The 17,510-nt window shown below is 38.9% G+C and overlaps 1 long non-coding RNA gene across 1 annotated transcript in view; it reads left to right on the forward strand.

The window, feature by feature from the left end:
* LOC309800383 overlaps nt 1-15,505 on the forward strand; it is a 30,626-nt gene extending 15,121 nt beyond the window's left edge. The window contains exon 3 of the long non-coding RNA XR_014293450.1: nt 15,494-15,505. This is a non-coding gene — a long non-coding RNA (uncharacterized lncRNA). The remainder of the gene's footprint in view (nt 1-15,493) is intronic.
* Nucleotides 15,506-17,510: the final 2,005 nt, after the last annotated feature.

Raw genomic sequence — 17,510 nt, forward strand, 5'->3', positions numbered from 1 at the left:
CTCTATCACCATATATGACATACATGGAAAGACACAGTGTGTATTCTTTGGTATCTGGCCTCTGGTTACATATCATTATATCAGTAGTTTATTCTTTTATTGTGTTTTCCTGATTTTTTAAACCTAGACATTCATACAGTGTCAAAGTACCACTGAGTTCTTCATATTATTATGCTGACCTCCATCTTCAGGGGCTTTCCACAGTCTTCCATGTGTCTTTCCACCTACTTTCTCTTCCGTCTAATTATGTTTCATTTAACCAACCTCAGCCAGCCTTCCCCCATATTCTCCAACACGTAGCACTCCTGTGTTCAGCCAGTTTTGTCCCCTATTCCATAAGGCCTTTGTGCCATTCCTGACACTGTGCCTGTTCCCTGCCCGGAAGGCCTGTTCCCTACCTTCTATATACCTGTTCAAGACTCAGTTTAAATGCTACCTATTCTGAGAAGTCTTCTCAGAAGAAGCCAGTACGTTTTGGAATCCTTCTTTAATGAAATCCCATAGCAAGTGTAATCTGCCCTCTCTGATCTGGTAATTGATTATCCATTGTTCCTATCATATAGTGTTTTTTTCCTTTTATGCTGTTATTATTTATTGAAGCAGATTATAGTCACATGAACCAGGAACTGGGTCATTTTCCTCTTCATTTTAGTGCAAGTTTCTGTGATATGAAGTTAAACTCTTTTTCCCTTACTTCCCATTCACCCTCAGCAGTTGTTAAACATGAAGTACAAGTGAAGCTTACTAGTTAACAGGTTTTTGTGGCCCTTGGTTCTGGTCCCTAGGTCTAAGCTGCACTTCTGTAGTGCTAATTTGACTGATTTCTTATTGTCACGTAACTCAGGAATTAACTAAATCATTACCAATTTAGATACATATAAGATAGTATAAAAAAACCCAGTGGCTATCAAAAGTTTTGGCCTGCAGGAGAGTGTTGTATGAGTCCTACTTTGGTGGGGCTCACACTTAACGATCGAGCCTTCCAATATTCCACTGTAAGTAAGAAAGAGGTATGCAAATATATGGTTAATATTTAACAGTGTTGATAAAATAGAGAAGAGAGAAAGGGACGACAGATACTTTGAGGGCTTTTTGGAATTCATGAACAATTATGATTGGATGGGGAAAAAGAAGAACCGAGGGCTAACTTCCCACAAGTGAATTCAGGAAAGAGAGAAGGGCTCATCTGGTATGCAGGTAGAGAGGTTTGACCTACAGAATCTTAGAAAACCTCAACAATCTGAGCAGCGTTTGCAAGAGGCAAACTAAAGAGCTAACAAAAGTCTGCAAAAGTCTCACACAAAGAACTTTGGCATGGTGTTCATCATCTAGCTAATCCTAACATGCAGACATTGATGAGAGTAAAGTCAGGTCTTTACCAGAGTGGGTTTCTTATTTGGGCAACTGGGTCAAATGAAGAAGGGCAGATGTAGGCTGCCAGAGTAATAAATAAGGAGAGGAAAAACGAAAAGAACGAGACATATCATTCTTCAGTGATTTTCCCCCAGTATTCTTAGCCTCCACCTTATCTCCATCTTACTGCTAACACAGGAAGTAGACCGAACAGTGAGGTAAAAGGTCTCTACAGAAACTGAGGTAATATGGAAAATAAAAAAATAAAACATAAAATTGTAAATTTTCTTCCTAGGGGTAATTGAGATGATAGTTCAATAATAACATAAGATCAGGTGAAGTCTAAAGAAATTTTAGAAAAGCTGGATAAAGTAAGAAAACATCTGTTCACTGGCATCTGAATGTCAGAGAGACACCAAGACATGTGGTCCAAGTTATGGAGAGAAGGGAAAAACTGATGCAAGCTTGATATTTGGTGCAGCTTTTCTCCTTTGGTCATTTGCTGATTCAGCTCATACAGCCTAGGAACTGAAAAGCCAAGGTGTTCAAAAGACTCTAACCACAGAAGCCAAAGGGCAACAGCTCAAGCTAAAAGGAACAACTAATGGAATAACAAGCTAAGTGTATCTTTAGTCTCACAGGGCTGGGGGAACCATTACATTTAAAGTCTAACAAATACAAGGGTACTTGGGAATAGGGAGAATCCATACTTTCACATGGTAATCCCAAAGGGCAACCATACCCATAGAGGAAGGCCAAGACAGAAATAGAGCACCCTTCACACAGACTGAAAAACGGCTTTGAATGAGCTCAAACTGAGAATGGACTAAGGTTTCCAGTCCCTATAGTAACTGTCTGCCATGGGCCAAAGTAAATCTTTTCAAGAGAAAGATAACAACATCCAGAATGTGGAGGTATCTTCCCAATTTTAATATAAAAAATAATTGGACATTGGACATTCCAGGAAAAAGACTAAATGATCAAAAGTTCAAAAAAAGAAGAAAGAAAGAAAAAAGACAACATCAATAGACACAGGAGGACAAGAGTTAGCAGGCCTTGATTAAAAAGAAACAACAAACCTACTATGGTTAAAGAAAGAAAATAGACACATGTAAAATAAGCATATGAAAAGATACTACACATTCCATGTCATCAGTGAATTTTGAATTAGAACAATAATGAGATACCACTACACAACTATTTAAATGACTAAAATCCCAAAACTGAAATACCGAAGTTGGTGGTGATGCAGAACAATTGGAATTCTCATTTGTGGCTAGCGGGATACTTGGCAGTTTCTTACAAAATAAACGTACTTTTACCATACAGTGATCTAGTAATCATGCTCTTTGGTATTTATGCATAGGAACTGAAAAGTTATGAAAAATTATGAAAGTAAGTGTCTTTACAGTGTGAAAATTCTATGATTCTATGGATTTTCAACTCGTTAATTTGTGTAGTTCATCCATTTTACTCATTGTATACACTTAAGTATATTGTTCCTTGAAATGGCCATTCAAAGTTGTTTCCTGTGCCACACACTATGAATGTTAGGGTTGGTCCTGTGTAAATCTTACCCCCATTGAATTAGTATTAACCTTAAACAAGCAGCTTTCTTCCATAAGGAAACAAAAAAGAGGTTCAGAAATGTCCAAAATAAGTTTTTATAAAACTGTGTTATCAAATCTTATTTATCAAAAAACTTCAAACATAGCAGTATGAGTTCCCATATACCCTTTACTCAGCTTCCCCAAATGTTAACATTTTATATTACTAGAGTATAATTATTGAAAGCAGAAAGTTTACATTGTCACAATGCTACTAACGATTTATAGACGTGTATTCAAATATTGCCTATTGTCTTGTGGTCCAGATTCAAATCTAAGATCCCTTATTGCATTTGCTTGTCATATCTCCCCATTCTTCTCTAATCTAGGATAGTTCCTCAGACTTTTTTTGTCTGTTATGACCTTGAACTAATGGAAAATCCTAGCCAGTCATTTTGTAGAATTTTTCTCAAATAGGGTTTGTTTGATATTTTCACATGGTTAGACTGAGGATATGTATTTCTTGACAAGAACACTTCAGGAGAGATATTATGGCATTTTAAGTACATATTAAAGGTACAAACCAATCTGTGTGTCTCACTACTGGGGATGCTAACTTTGATGACTTAGGTATAAAGATAGCTGCAAAATCACTATTTTTCCCTTTGTAATTATTTGAGATTGTTCAAATATTCTGTTTCTTGTTTAATTTTCCCATACTAATTTTAGCATCCATCAATAATTTTTGACTCCCCCAATTACTGTGGTGTTTGATGATTGTTCACTTTCTATTCCCATCATTCCCTCTACATTTATTAACTATAACTTGAGTATAAGAAAGAGCTGTTCTTCTCGTTCATTTATGTATTTATCTGGTTATTTGTTCATATATATATACATACATCAGTGTGAACTTGTGGATATTTATTTTATTCTACGGGTTAAAATTTATTACTATCATTAATAGTTTTGTTTCTCAGAGTGTTCCATATTTGGTCACTGGTGCTCCTTCAAGCTGTCTCCTATATTTTTCCTACATGGCCATACAATTTTTGGAGTAATATCTTACTTTCTGACACCACAAAATGCTCCAGACCCATCTTTTACTTTCCTCTGTCTCAGGCTTGAATCAGTCATTTCTCCATGGAGTTCTTGTTCCTTGCATTAATAATGGTATTCAGAAACCAGAATCTTGGTATGAGGTGGATTTATCACTATCCAAGCTACCTCATTGTGTTTTCAGCAGAGAGAGCTAAAAATATATACACGAATACATAAAAATATACAAGTATCTCTATTTTCATATTATCTATCTGGGTGTGTGTGTATACACACACACGTGTGCACACACACACCTTATCTATCATCTGTCTACCTACATATATATATAACTTCAAATTGATATATGAATTCAAATTGCTACCTTGATTCCAATCCAGCACCACAGGGTTTATTCTAGCCTCCCTTACCCTTTCCTTATTTGTCACTCTTTAACAATTAGAAACCTGATTCTCATTATTTGCAGTCTATTTAGTCATTTGCTCAATTCTGGAATACACATAAAATATTTAAAAATCATTAACCTGTACACGTGTGAAAAATAAATTTACTAACAAGTTCAATATTTGTGTACATTTCTTTTTGTCTTTAGCTTTTCAATATATATTGTACATGGTTAATTACAGTATACTAAAATACTATTTTCCAAAGTTACTTAGGTTAGCTCTTTCCCACCTCTTTCAGTGTGTTTTTTTTTCTTCTGCAGTGTGAGAAAATCCAGTACTTTGTGTTCAACTCAGACTACAAAACCAGAAGTTCTAGCAGAAAAGGTGATAATCCATATGTGCAATAAGATCCCCAGGTGATTCTTTTCATTGGAGAAATATGAGGATCACTGCTTGATGTCTCTACTACTAAGATGTCTAAAATGACACTTCAATTATTCCTTCTTCCAAACTGTCCCATCCTGCAAATCTTTTCTTCCTCAGTGAATGGTGCCATGATTCACACAAAAACTAACTCAATGCAAAAACCTGGGAATGATCCTCAATTCCTTCCTTTTCTTCACTTTGTGCATAGACTGCATCATTAGGTCCTCTGGAATCTCATCTCTTGCTCTCTCTCTCTCTCTCTTCACATACATAATGTTTCTCTTCATCTTCATTGCCACCATCTTAGCCACTACCATTTCTCCTTTGTTCTACTTGAACAGTCTAGTATCTACACAACTATCTTTTCATTTAATTGCTTTCTCTTGCATCTAAGATAAAGTCAAAATCCTTAGCCTTATAGATTCTGGCCTTGCCTTTTCTTGTAAGTTGTATTTTCATACTTATAAGTACATACACACTCACACACACACACGTATAGTTGGTATTGTTTAGGTTTTGTTTGCCCTCCCATCCTAGCATGAGAAAATTAAGAAACAAAGTCAAACCAAAAAAAACTTTAAAAATAAATTTGAATAATATCCTTTCCCTCCAGAACATTTCTCTAAAGCAGTATTATCATTAATGGCAGTACAGACCAGAATTTTTTCCCTTAGACATAAAGGCATAGTGAGGAAGTCTCATTAAAAACTGGAATCTAAGCTTTCAATGTCAAATTCTGTCCCTAATCTTCTGCAGTAAGCCATAATGATTAAAGTAAAGGAATCTTATCCAGAGGTCTGGTTTAGTATAATCTTTTTTGTAATAAGCTTTGTACCTTAGACAAGTCATTTATCTCTCCATTCCTTAATTTCTTCATTTATAAATGGAGATGTTAAGAGTATTGATATTCAAGGCTAATGAAAAAAAGAATGCATCTAAGTACTGTATCAAACACTTTAAAAAGTGACCAGTTTAGGTTCTCTGCCCATTTTTAAATTGGAATATTTGGGGCTTTTTGGTATTAAATTGTATGATTTCTTTAGATAATTTGGATATTAACTCCTTATCAGATATATCATTTGAAAAAATCTTTCAGTAAGTTACCTTTTCATTTTGTGATGGTTTTCTCCTCTCTGCAAAAGATTTTCAGTTTGACATAATCACACTTGTTTAATTTTTCTTCTGTTGGCCTTGCCTGAGGAGATAGACCCAAAAAATTATTGTTAAGATCAATGTCAATGTATTTTTCCTAGGTGTGTTATGGTTTCAGGTCTTAAATGTGATTCTTCAATCCGTTTTAAATTTATTTTTATGTATGGTATAAGGAAATAATTCAGTTTCACTCTTTTGCAAGTAGTTGTCCAATTTTCCTAACACCATTTATTGTCTTTATTTCATTGTATGTTCTTGCCTCCTTTGTTGTAGATTAATTGATCACATAACTGTGGGTTCATTTCTGGGCTCTCTGTTCTATTCCACTGACCTGCATATCTGTTTTTATGCTAATACCATACTGTTTTAATTACTATAGATTTGTAGTATAGTCTGAGATCAGTGCATGTCATACTACCAGCTTTGATTTTCTTTCTCAATATAGCTTTGGTTATTGGAGGTTTTTTGTTTGTTTGTTTGGATGATTCTATACAAATTTTAGGATTATTTGTTCTAATTCTGTGTAAAATACCATTGGTATTTTGCTAGGGGTTACATTGCTTTGGGAATACATACAAATGACCAAAAGACACATGAAAAGATGCTCAATATCACTAATCATCTGCGAAATGCAAATCAAAACCACAGTGAGATATCACCTTACACCTGTCAGAATGGCCATCATCAAAAAGGGAACGCTTGTGCACTGTTAGTGGGAATGTAAATTGGTGCAGCCACCATGGAAATCAGTACAGAGGTTCCCCCAAAAGTTAAAAATAGAATTACCTTATGATCCAACAATTCAACTTCTGAGTATCTATCCAAAGAAAACAAAAACACTAATAAGAAAGGATGTATGCACCCCTCTGTTCATTGGAGCATTAGTTATAATAGCCAAAATATGGAAGAAACTAGTGTCCATAAATAGATGAATGGATAAAGAAGATGTGGTGTATATATACACACATATATAATGAAATATTACTTAGTCCTAAAAAAGAATGAAATATCTTCACTTGCAACAACATGGATTGACCTAGAGTACTAGGTGTGCTAAGTGAAATGAGTCAGACAGAGAAGAACAAATACTGTATGATTTCACTTACATGTGAAATCTAAAAAATAAAACAAAACAAAACAGAAACAAACTTGTAGATACAGAGAACAAACTGGTGATTACTAGGGAGGAAGGGGGATAAGGGATTGAGAGAAATAGGTGAAGGGGATTAAGTGGTACAAATCTCCAGTTATAAAATAAATGTCTTGGGGATGCTATATACCGCATAAGGAATAGAGTCAATAATACTGTAATAATTTTGTATGGTGATATATGGTTACTAGACTTATCATGGTGACCAATTCAAATGTATTTAGACGTTGGATCACTATGTTGAACACTTGAAACTAACATAATATTGTATGTCAACTCTACTTCAATAAAAAAGTGACCAGTTAACATTAATTGGTATTATAATTACATTTTCTCTGCATAAAGGCACATTTTATTGATTTTTTCATTATAAAGTATAAAAGTACCTTTTACTTTCGAGATGAGTTCTAAGATTACTTGTTAATGTTAATATGGTAATTTAAAAGACGTCTAGATATAATTTAATTTTAATTGCCTAACACAAATATGTCTGATATTCACCAGTATGAATTCAAACCTATTAGTAAAGATGTCAAATGAGTCACCAAAACATTTTTGTTTATTGCCTCTCATTGAACCCTAAATGCTAACAAGACTTTTTGTTGGAATGAGGGATCAAAATTTTATACTCTTTAAGAACTAATGCCATAGCTGTTTTATTTTTATAAATATAGCTCTTTCCATTTACTTTGTAGTGTACAATTTTTGAATGGCCTGGAAAGAGAAAAATTATTCTTTGGGCTGACAAAAATGATAAAGAGGCTCACTGTTGATGAAGGGAAGAAGACAAAGAAGAATAGAGAGAGAAGGATTCGTTCCTCTTTCAAAAGGGGGGCAAGATACTAGAGCTTTCTGCAGGGAAACTGAAGCACACCTTTCTTTCTGAGATTTGAAAGGAAGAGATGCCCTACGTTTAATTATCTAGAGTGGATCCGGAGGAAGATGGCAGAAGAGTAGGATGCGGAGATCACCTTCCGCCCCACAGATACATCAGAAATTCATCTACAAGTGGAGTAACTCCTACAGAACACCTACTGAACGCTGATAGAAGACCTCAGACCCCCCCAAAAGGCAAGAAACTCCCCACATACCTGGGTAGGGCAAAAGAAAAAAGAATAAACAGAGACAAAAGGATAGGGACAGGACCTGCACCAGTGGGAGGGAGCCGTGAAGGAGGAAAGGTTTCCACACACTAGAAGCCCCTTCGTGGGTGGAGACTGTGGGTGGCAGAGGGGGAAAGCTTCGGAGTACTGAGGAGAACACAGCAACAGGGGAGGGGATGGCAAGGTGGAGAGATTCCTGCACTGAGTATCGGTGCCCTCAGGCACACACCAGTCCGAGAGGCTTGTCTGCTCAGCCGCCGGGGCAGGCGGGGCTGGGAGCTGAGGCTCGGGTATCGGGTTTTGGTCAGAGCACAGGGTGAGGACTGGGGCTGGGGGCAGGAAGAGAGCCTGAAGGGGTTGGTGTGCCGTGGCTAGCCTGGAGGGAGTCCGGGGAAAAAGTCTGGAGCTGCTGAAGAGGCAAGAGGCTTTTTCTTCCCTTTTGTTTCCTGGTGCATGAGGAGAGGGCATTAAGAGCGCTGCTTAAAGAAGCTCCAGAGATGGGCGTGAGCCACAGCTGAAGGCGTGGACCCCAGAGATGGGTGTGGGATGCTGGGGTTGCTGCTGCCGCCGCCACAAAGCCTGTGTGCGAGCGCAGGTCACTGTCCACCACCGCTTCTGGGGAGCCTGTGCAGCCCGCCACTGCCAGGGTCCCGGGACCCAGGGACGGCTTCCCCGGGAAAGTGCATGGAGCGCCTCAGGCTGGTGCAACGTCACGCTAGCCTCTGCCGCCGCAGGCCCGCCCTGCACTGCGTGGCCCTCCCTCCCCTCGGCCTGAGTGAGCCAGAGCCCCCGAATCAGCGGCTCCTTTAAACCCGTCCTGTCTGAGCAAAGAACGGACGCCCTCCGGCGACCTACACGCAGAGGCAGGGCCAGGTCCAAGGCTGAGACCCGGGAGCTGTGAGAGCAGAGAAGAGACAGGGAAATCTCTCTGTGCAGCCTCGGAGGCAGTGGATTAAAGCTCCACGGTCCACTTGATGTGCCCTGCGTCTGTGGAGTGCATGAATGGACAGTGAATCATCCCAAATTGAGGAGGTGGACTTTGAGGACAAGATTTAAGATTTTTTCCCCTTTTCCTCTTTTTACAACGAATTATCCCAAATTGAGGACGTGGACTTTGAGAGCAAGATTTTCGATTTTTCCCCCCTGTTCTCTTTTTGTGGATGTGTATGTGTATGCTTCTGTATGAGATTTTCTCTGTATAGCTTTGCTTCCGCCATAGGTCCCAGGGTTCTATCCTTCCATTTTTTTTTAATAATTACTTTTTTATTTTTAATAACGCTACTATATTTTATACTTTATTCTATTTTACTTTATCTTCTCTCTTTCTTTTTTCCTACCTTCCCTTCCTCCCTCCCTCCCTCCACCCCTTTCTTTCTTTCTTTCTTTCCTCCCTCCCTCCTTCCCTCCCTTCGTCCTTTCACTCTTTCTTTTTCTTTCCTTCCTCCCTCCCTCCCTCCTTTCTTTCTTTCTTTCTTTCTTCCTTCCTTCCTTTCTTTCCTTCTTCCTTTCTTTGTCTCTCTCTTCCTTTCTTCTACTAATTCTTTCTTTGTACTTTTTCTCCCTTTTATTCTAAGCTGGATAGATAAAAGGCTCTTGGTGCTGCAGCCAGGAGTCAGTGCTGTGCCTCTGAAGTGGGAGAGCCAACTTCAGGACACGGGTCCACAAGAGACCTCCCAGCTCCACATAATATCAAGCGGCGGAAATCTCCCAGAGATCTCCATCTCAACACCAGCATCCAGCATCAGTCAACGACCAGCAAGCTAAAGTGCTGGTCACCCTATGCCAAGCAGCTAGCAAGACAGGAACACAACCCCACCCATTAGCAGAGAAGCTGCCTTAAAAACATAATAAGGCCACAGGCACCCCAAAACACACCAACAGATGTGGACCTGTCCACCAGAAAGACAAGATCGAGCCTCAACCACCAGAATACAGGCACTAGTCCCCCACACAAGGAAGCCTACACAACCTACTGAAACAACCTTAGCCACTGGGGACAGACACCAAAAACAATGGGAACTACGAATCTGCAGCCTGCAAAAAGGAGACCCCAAACACAGGAAGATAAGCAAAATGAGAAGACAGAAAAACACACAGCAGGTGAAGGAGCAAGATAAAAACCTACCAGACCTAACAAATGAAGAGGTAATAGGCAGTCTACCTGAAAAAGAATTCAGAATAATGATAGTAAAGATGATCCAAGATTTTATTTCCATGATCCAAAATCTTGGAAATAGAATAGACAAAATGCAAGGAACAGTTAACAAGGACCTAGAAGAACTAAAGATGAATCAAGCATTGATTAAAACCTCAACAAAATGAAATGAAAAATACTCTAGATGGGATCAATAGCAGAATAACTGAGGCAGAAGAACGGATAAGTGAGGTGGAAGATAAAATAGTGGAAATAACTGATGCAGAGCAAAATAAAGAAAAAAAGAATGAAAAGAACAGAGGACAGTCTCATAGACCTCTGGGACAACATTAAATGCACCAAATTTCGAATTACAGGGGTTCCAGAAGAAGAAGAGAAAAAGAAAGGGACTGAGAAAATATTTGAAGAGATTATAGTTGAAAACTCCCCTAATATGGGAAAGGAAATAGTTAATCAAGTCCAGGAGGCACAGAGAGTCCCATACAGAATAAATCCAAGGAGAAATACGCCAAGACACATACTAATCAAACTGTCAAAAATTAAACACAAAGAAATCATATTAAAAGCAGCAAGGCAAAAACAACAAATAACACACAAGGGAATCCCCATCAGGTTAACAGCTGATCTCTCAGCAGAAACTCTACAAGCCAGAAGGGAGTGGCAGGACATAATTAAAGTGATGAAGGAGAGAAACCTGCAACCAAGATTACTCTACCCAGCAAGGATCTCATTCAGATTTGATGGAGAAATTAAAACCTTTACAGACAAGCAAAAGCTGAGAGAGTTCAGCACCACCAAACCAGCTTTACAACAAATGCTAAAGGAACTTCTCTAGGCAAGAAACACAACAGAAGGAAATACCTACAATAACGAACCCAAAACAGTTAAGGAAATGGGAATAGGAACATACATATCAATAATTACCTTAAATGTAAATGGACTAAATGCTCCCACCAAAAGACACAGATTGGCTGAATGGATACAAAAACAAGACCCATATATATGCTGTCTACAAGAGACCCACTTCAGACCTAGAGACACATACAGATTGAAAGTAAGGGGATGGAAAAAGATATTCCATGCAAATGGAAATCAAAAGAAAGCTGGAGTAGCAATTCTTATATCAGACAAAATAGACTTTAATATAAAGACTATTAGAAGAGACAAATAAGGACACTACATAATGATAAAGGGATTGATCCAAGAAGAAGATATAACAATTGTAAATATTTATGCACCCAACATAGGAGCACCTCAATACATAAGGCAAATATTAACAGCCATAAAAGGGGAAATCGACAGTAACACAATCATAGTAGGGGACTTTAACACCCCACTTCCACCAATGGACAGATCATCCAAAATGAAAATAAATAAGGAAACACAAGCTTTAAATGATACATTAAACAAGATGGACTTAATTGATATTTATAGGTCATTCCATCCAAAAACAACAGAATACACATTTTTCTCAAGTGCTCATGGAACATTCTCCAGAATAGATCATATCTGGGGTCACAAATCAAGCCTTGGTAAATTTAAGAAAATTGAAATTGTATCAAGTATCTTTTCCGACCACAATGCTATGAGACTAGACATCAATTACAGGAAAAGATCTGTAAAAAATACAAACACATGGAGGCTAAACAATACACTACTCAATAACGAAGTGATCACTGAAGAAATCAAAGAGGAAATTAAAAAATACCTAGAAACAAATGACAATGGAGACACAACGACCCAAAACCTATGGGACGCAGCAAAAGCAGTTCTAAGAGGGAAGTTTATAGCAATACAATCCCACCATAAGAAACAGGAAACATCTCGAGTAAACAACCTGACCCTGCACCTAAAGCAATTAGAGAAAGAAGAACAAAAAACCCCCAAAGTTAGCAGAAGGAAAGAAATCATAAAGATAAGATCAGAAATAAATGAAAAAGAAATGAAGGAAACGATAGCAAAGATCAATAAAACTAAAAGCTGGTTCTTTGAGAAGATAAACAAAATTGATAAACCATTAGCCAGACTCATCAAGAAAAAAAGGGAGAAGACTCAAATCAATAGAATTAGAAATGAAAGAGGAGAAGTAACAACTGACACTGCCGAAATACAAAAGATCATGAGAGATTACTACAAGAAACTCTATGCCAATAAAATGGACAACCTAGAAGAAATGGACAAATTCTTAGAAATGCACAACCTGCCAAGACTGAATCAGGAAGAAATAGAAAATATGAAGAGACCAATCACAAGCACTGAAATTGAAACTGTGATTAAAAATCTTCCAACAAACAAAAGCCCAGGACCAGATGGCTTCACAGGTGAATTCTATCAAACATTTAGAGAAGAGCTAACACCTACCCTTCTCAAACTCTTCCAAAATATAGCAGAGGGAGGAGCACTCCCAAACTCATTCTACGAGGCCACCATCACCTTGATACCAAAACCAGGCAAGGATGTCACAAAGAAAGAAAACTACAGGCCAATATCACTGATGAACATAGATGCAAAAATCCTCAACAAAATACTAGCAAACAGAATCCAACAGCACATTAAAAGGATCATACACCATGATCAAGTGGGGTTTATCCGAGGAATGCAGATTCTTCAATATACGCAAATCAATCAATGTGATACACCATATTAACAAACTGAAGGAGAAAAACCATATGATCATCTCAATAGATGCAAAGAAAGCTTTTGACAAAATTCAACACCCATTTATGATAAAAACCCTGCAGAAAGTAGGCATAGAGGGAACTTTCCACAACATAATAAAGGCCATATATGACAAACCCACAACCAACATCGTCCTCAATGGTGAAAAACTGAAAGCATTTCCACTAAGATCAGGAACAAGACAAGGCTGCCCACTCTCACCACTCTTATTCAACTTAGTTTTGGAATTTTTAGCCACAGCAATCAGAGAAGAAAAGGAAATAAAAGGAATCCAAATCGGAAAAGAAGAAGTAAAGCTGTCACTGTTTGCAGATGGCATGATACTATAAATAGAGAATCCTAAAGATGCTACCAGAAAACTACTAGAGCTAATCAATGAATTTGGTAAAGTAGCAGGATACAAAATTAATGCACAGAAATCTCTGGCATTCCTGTACAGTAATGATGAAAAATCTGAAAGTGAAATCAAGAAAACACTCCCATTTACCATTGCAACAAAAAGAATAAAATATCTAGGAATAAACCTACCTAAGGAGACAAAAGACCTGTATGCAGAAAATTATAAGACACTGATGAAAGAAATTAAAGATGATACAAATAGATGGAGAGATATACCATGCTCCTGGATTGGAAGAATCAATATTGTGAAAATGACTCTGTTACCCAAAGCAATCTACAGATTCAATGCAATCCCTATCAAACTACCACTGGCAATTTTCACAGAACTAGAACAAAAAATTTCAAAATTTGTTTGGAAAAACAAAAGACCCCGAATAGCTAAAGCAATCTTGAGAACGAAAAATGGAGCTGGAGGAATCAGGCTCCCTGACTTCAGACTATACTACAAAGCTACAGTAATCAAGACAGTGTGGTACTGGCACAAAAACAGAAAGATAGATCAATGGAACAGGATAGAAAGCCCAGAGATAAACCCACGCACAAATGGTCAACTTATCTTTGATAAAGGAGGCAGGAATGTACAGTGGAGAAAGGACAGCCTCTTCAATAGGTGGTGCTGGGAAAACTGGACAGGGACATGTAAAAGTATGAGATTAGATCACTCCCTATCACCATACACAAAAATAAGCTGAAAATGGATTAAAGACCTAAATGTAAGGCCAGAAACTATCAAACTCTTAGAGGAAAACATAGGCAGAACACTCTATGACATAAATCACAGGAAGATCCTTTTTGGCCCACCTCCTAGAGAAATGGAAATAAAAACAAAGATAAACAAATGGGATCTAATGAAACTTCAAAGCTTTTGCACAGGAAAGTAAACCATAAACAAGACCAAAAGACAACCCTCAGAATGGGAGAAAATATTTGCAAATGAAGCAACTGATAAAGGATCAATCTCCGAAATTTATAAGCAGCTCATGCAGCTCAATAGCAAAAAAACAAACAACCCAATCCAAAAATGGGCAGAAGACTTAAATAGGCATTTCTCCAAAGAAGATATACAGACTGCCAACAAACACATGAAAGAATGCTCAACATCATTTATCATTAGAGAAATGCAAATCAAAACTACAATGAGATATCATCTCACACCAGTCAGAATGGCCATCATCAAGAAATCTAGAAACAATAAATGCTGGAGAGGGTGTGGAGAAAAGGGAACAGTCTTGTACTGCTGGTGGGAATGTGAATTGGTACAGCCACTATGGAGAACATTATGGAGGTTCCTTAAAAATCTAAAAATAGAACTACCATATGACCCAGCAATCCCACTACTAGGCATATACCCTGAGAAAACCATAATTCAAAAAGAGACATGTACCAAAATGTTCATTGCAGCTCTATTCACAATAGCCCGGAGATGGAAACAACCCAAGTGTCCATCATCAGATGAATGGATAAAGAAGATGTGGCACATATATACAATGGAATATTACTCAGCCATAAAAAGAAACAAAACAGAGCTATTTGTAATGAGGTGGATAGACCTAGAGTCTGTCATATAGAGTGAAGTAAGTCAGAAAGAGAGAGACAAATACCATATGCTAACACATATATATGGAATTTAAGAAAAAAACAATGTCATGAAGAACTTAGGGGTAAAACAGGAATAGAGACACAGACCTACTGGGGGTGGGCTTGGGGATATGGGGAGGGGGGGCTGTGATGGGGCGGGGGAGCGGCATGGACGTGTACACACTGCCGGGCGTGGGGTGGATGGATGGTGGTGGTTGGCCGCGTGGCACGGGGGGATTGGCTCGGTGCTTTGTGGCCGCCTGGAGGGGTGGGATGTGGAGGGTGTGGGGGAGGGAGACGCGGGAGGGAGGGGATGTGGGAACAGATGTATATGTATGACTGATTCACTTTGTTGTAAAGCAGAGACTAATTATATATATATATATATATATATATATATATATATATAGAGAGAGAGAGAGAGAGAGAGAGAGAGAGAGAGAGAGAGAGAGAGAGAGAGAGTATATCTTCCATTTAAAAATGAACCTAGCTAATCATCCAGTGAGGAAGAAAAGAGTAAAATAGCCTTTGATCAAGTCCTTTCTGTGGTGTTAAATGAAACTAATTATAATGAATATCACATATCTAATGAGTTCAAGAATTCCCCTTGGAAGAATTGGTCTGTCCTTTACAAAAAAGAGAGTTCAAGTGAGTTATTTGCATTTGGTAGGGAAGCTCTACTGTCTAAATCATACTCATTTAAAGGTGAAGTTCAGGGCTTCCCTGGTGGCACAGTGGTTGAGAGTCTGCCTGCTGATGCAAAGGACACGGGTTCATGCCCATGTCTGGGAAGATCCCACATGCCGCGGAGCGGCTAGGTCTGTGAGCCATGGCCGCTGAGCCTGCACGTCCGGAGCTTGTGCTCTGCAACGGGAGAGGCCACAACATTGAGAGGCCCGTGTACCAAAAAAAAAAAAAAGTTCCAGTTCAAAGTCTGCCATAATTTGTTATTATATATGTAATTTTTGAATGTAATATACAGTTATATACGTATATAACATCAACAAGAAAGTGACAGACTTTAGAGTCAAGAAAATATATAGGTGAAGTGTAAAGGGTTGAAATAGATATACCATAACAGTAAAAACAAAACAAAACAAGACAACAACAACAAAACTGGAGTGGCTAAGAAAATATCAGAAAAAATATATTTTAAGACGAAAATTTTTACTAGAGACAAAGACATTTTAAAATGATAAAATGATTATTCTATCTTGAATGTATAATAATTATAAACTCAATGTACCATTGAGTATGCATCATCAGTATGCATACCATCAGTATGCAATGATGAAGTGCCCATGGTGACAGTGCCTATGGTGATAGTGCACATAATGGCAGTGCAAAATAGTGACAGTACCAATGGTGACATTGCTCATGGTGACATTGCTTAACATGATAGTACTTGCGGTGATAGAGCACATGGTGACACTGCACACCATGACAGTGCTCTTGGTGACAGGGCACACGGTGACAACCCATGCTGACAGTTCTCACGGTGACAGTGCTCATGTTTGCATTACCCATGGTGACAGTGCTCACAGTGACAGTGCCTATGGTGGCAGTGCCCATGGTGACAGTGCCCATTGTGACACTGCCCACGGTGAAAGTGCCCATGGTGACATTGCCTATGGTGACAGTGCTCACAGTGATAGTGCCCATGGTGACAGGGCTCTTTGTGAGAGTCCGAATTGTGCCAGTGCCCATGGTGAAAGTGCTAATGGTGATAGTGCTCACCGTAATAGTGCTCATGCTGACAGTGCAAATGGTGACAATACCTATTGTGAGAGTACTCATGGTCAATATACCCTTGGTGACAGTTCTCATAGTGACAGTTCTCATGGTGACAGCACTCATAATAGCAGTGCACAAGGTGGCAGTGCTCAAGGTGGCAGTGCGCATGGTGCCATTGCTAATGGTGACAGTACACTTGGTGGCAGTTCCCCTGTGGACATTACCAAAGGTGACTCTGCACATTGTGACATTGCCCATGGTAACCTTGCTCACAGTGATAGTGCACATGGTGACAGTGCCCATGGTGGTATTGCACCTGGTGACAGTGCCCATAATCACAGTTCTCATGGTGTAGTGCTCACGGTGACAGTGCCCATGGTGACAATACCCAGGGTGACATTACTCATGGTGACAGTGCTCATGGTGATAGTGCCTATGTTGACAGTGTCCATGATGATAATTCTTATGGTGATAGTGTCCATGGTGACAATACCCAGGGTGACAGAGCTCATGGTAACAATGCTCATGGTGAATGTGCCCGTAGTCACAGTACCTAGGGTGCAATGCCCATGCTGAGAGTGCTCATGGTGACAGTGCCCATGGTGACAATACCCAGGGTGTCCTGCCCATGGTGACAGTGCTCATGGTGACACTGCTCATGTTGGCAGTGCCATAAGTGACAGTGCTCATTGTGGCATTGCTCACCATGACAGTGCTCACTGTGACAGTGCTCATGGTGACTGTGCCCATGGTGACAGTGCCGATGGTGATAGTGCCAATAGTGACAGT

The sequence above is a fragment of the Mesoplodon mirus genome (assembly GCF_964341445.2).
Source record: "Mesoplodon mirus genome assembly, chromosome: 3".
Classification (NCBI taxonomy): Eukaryota; Metazoa; Chordata; class Mammalia; order Artiodactyla; family Ziphiidae; genus Mesoplodon; species Mesoplodon mirus.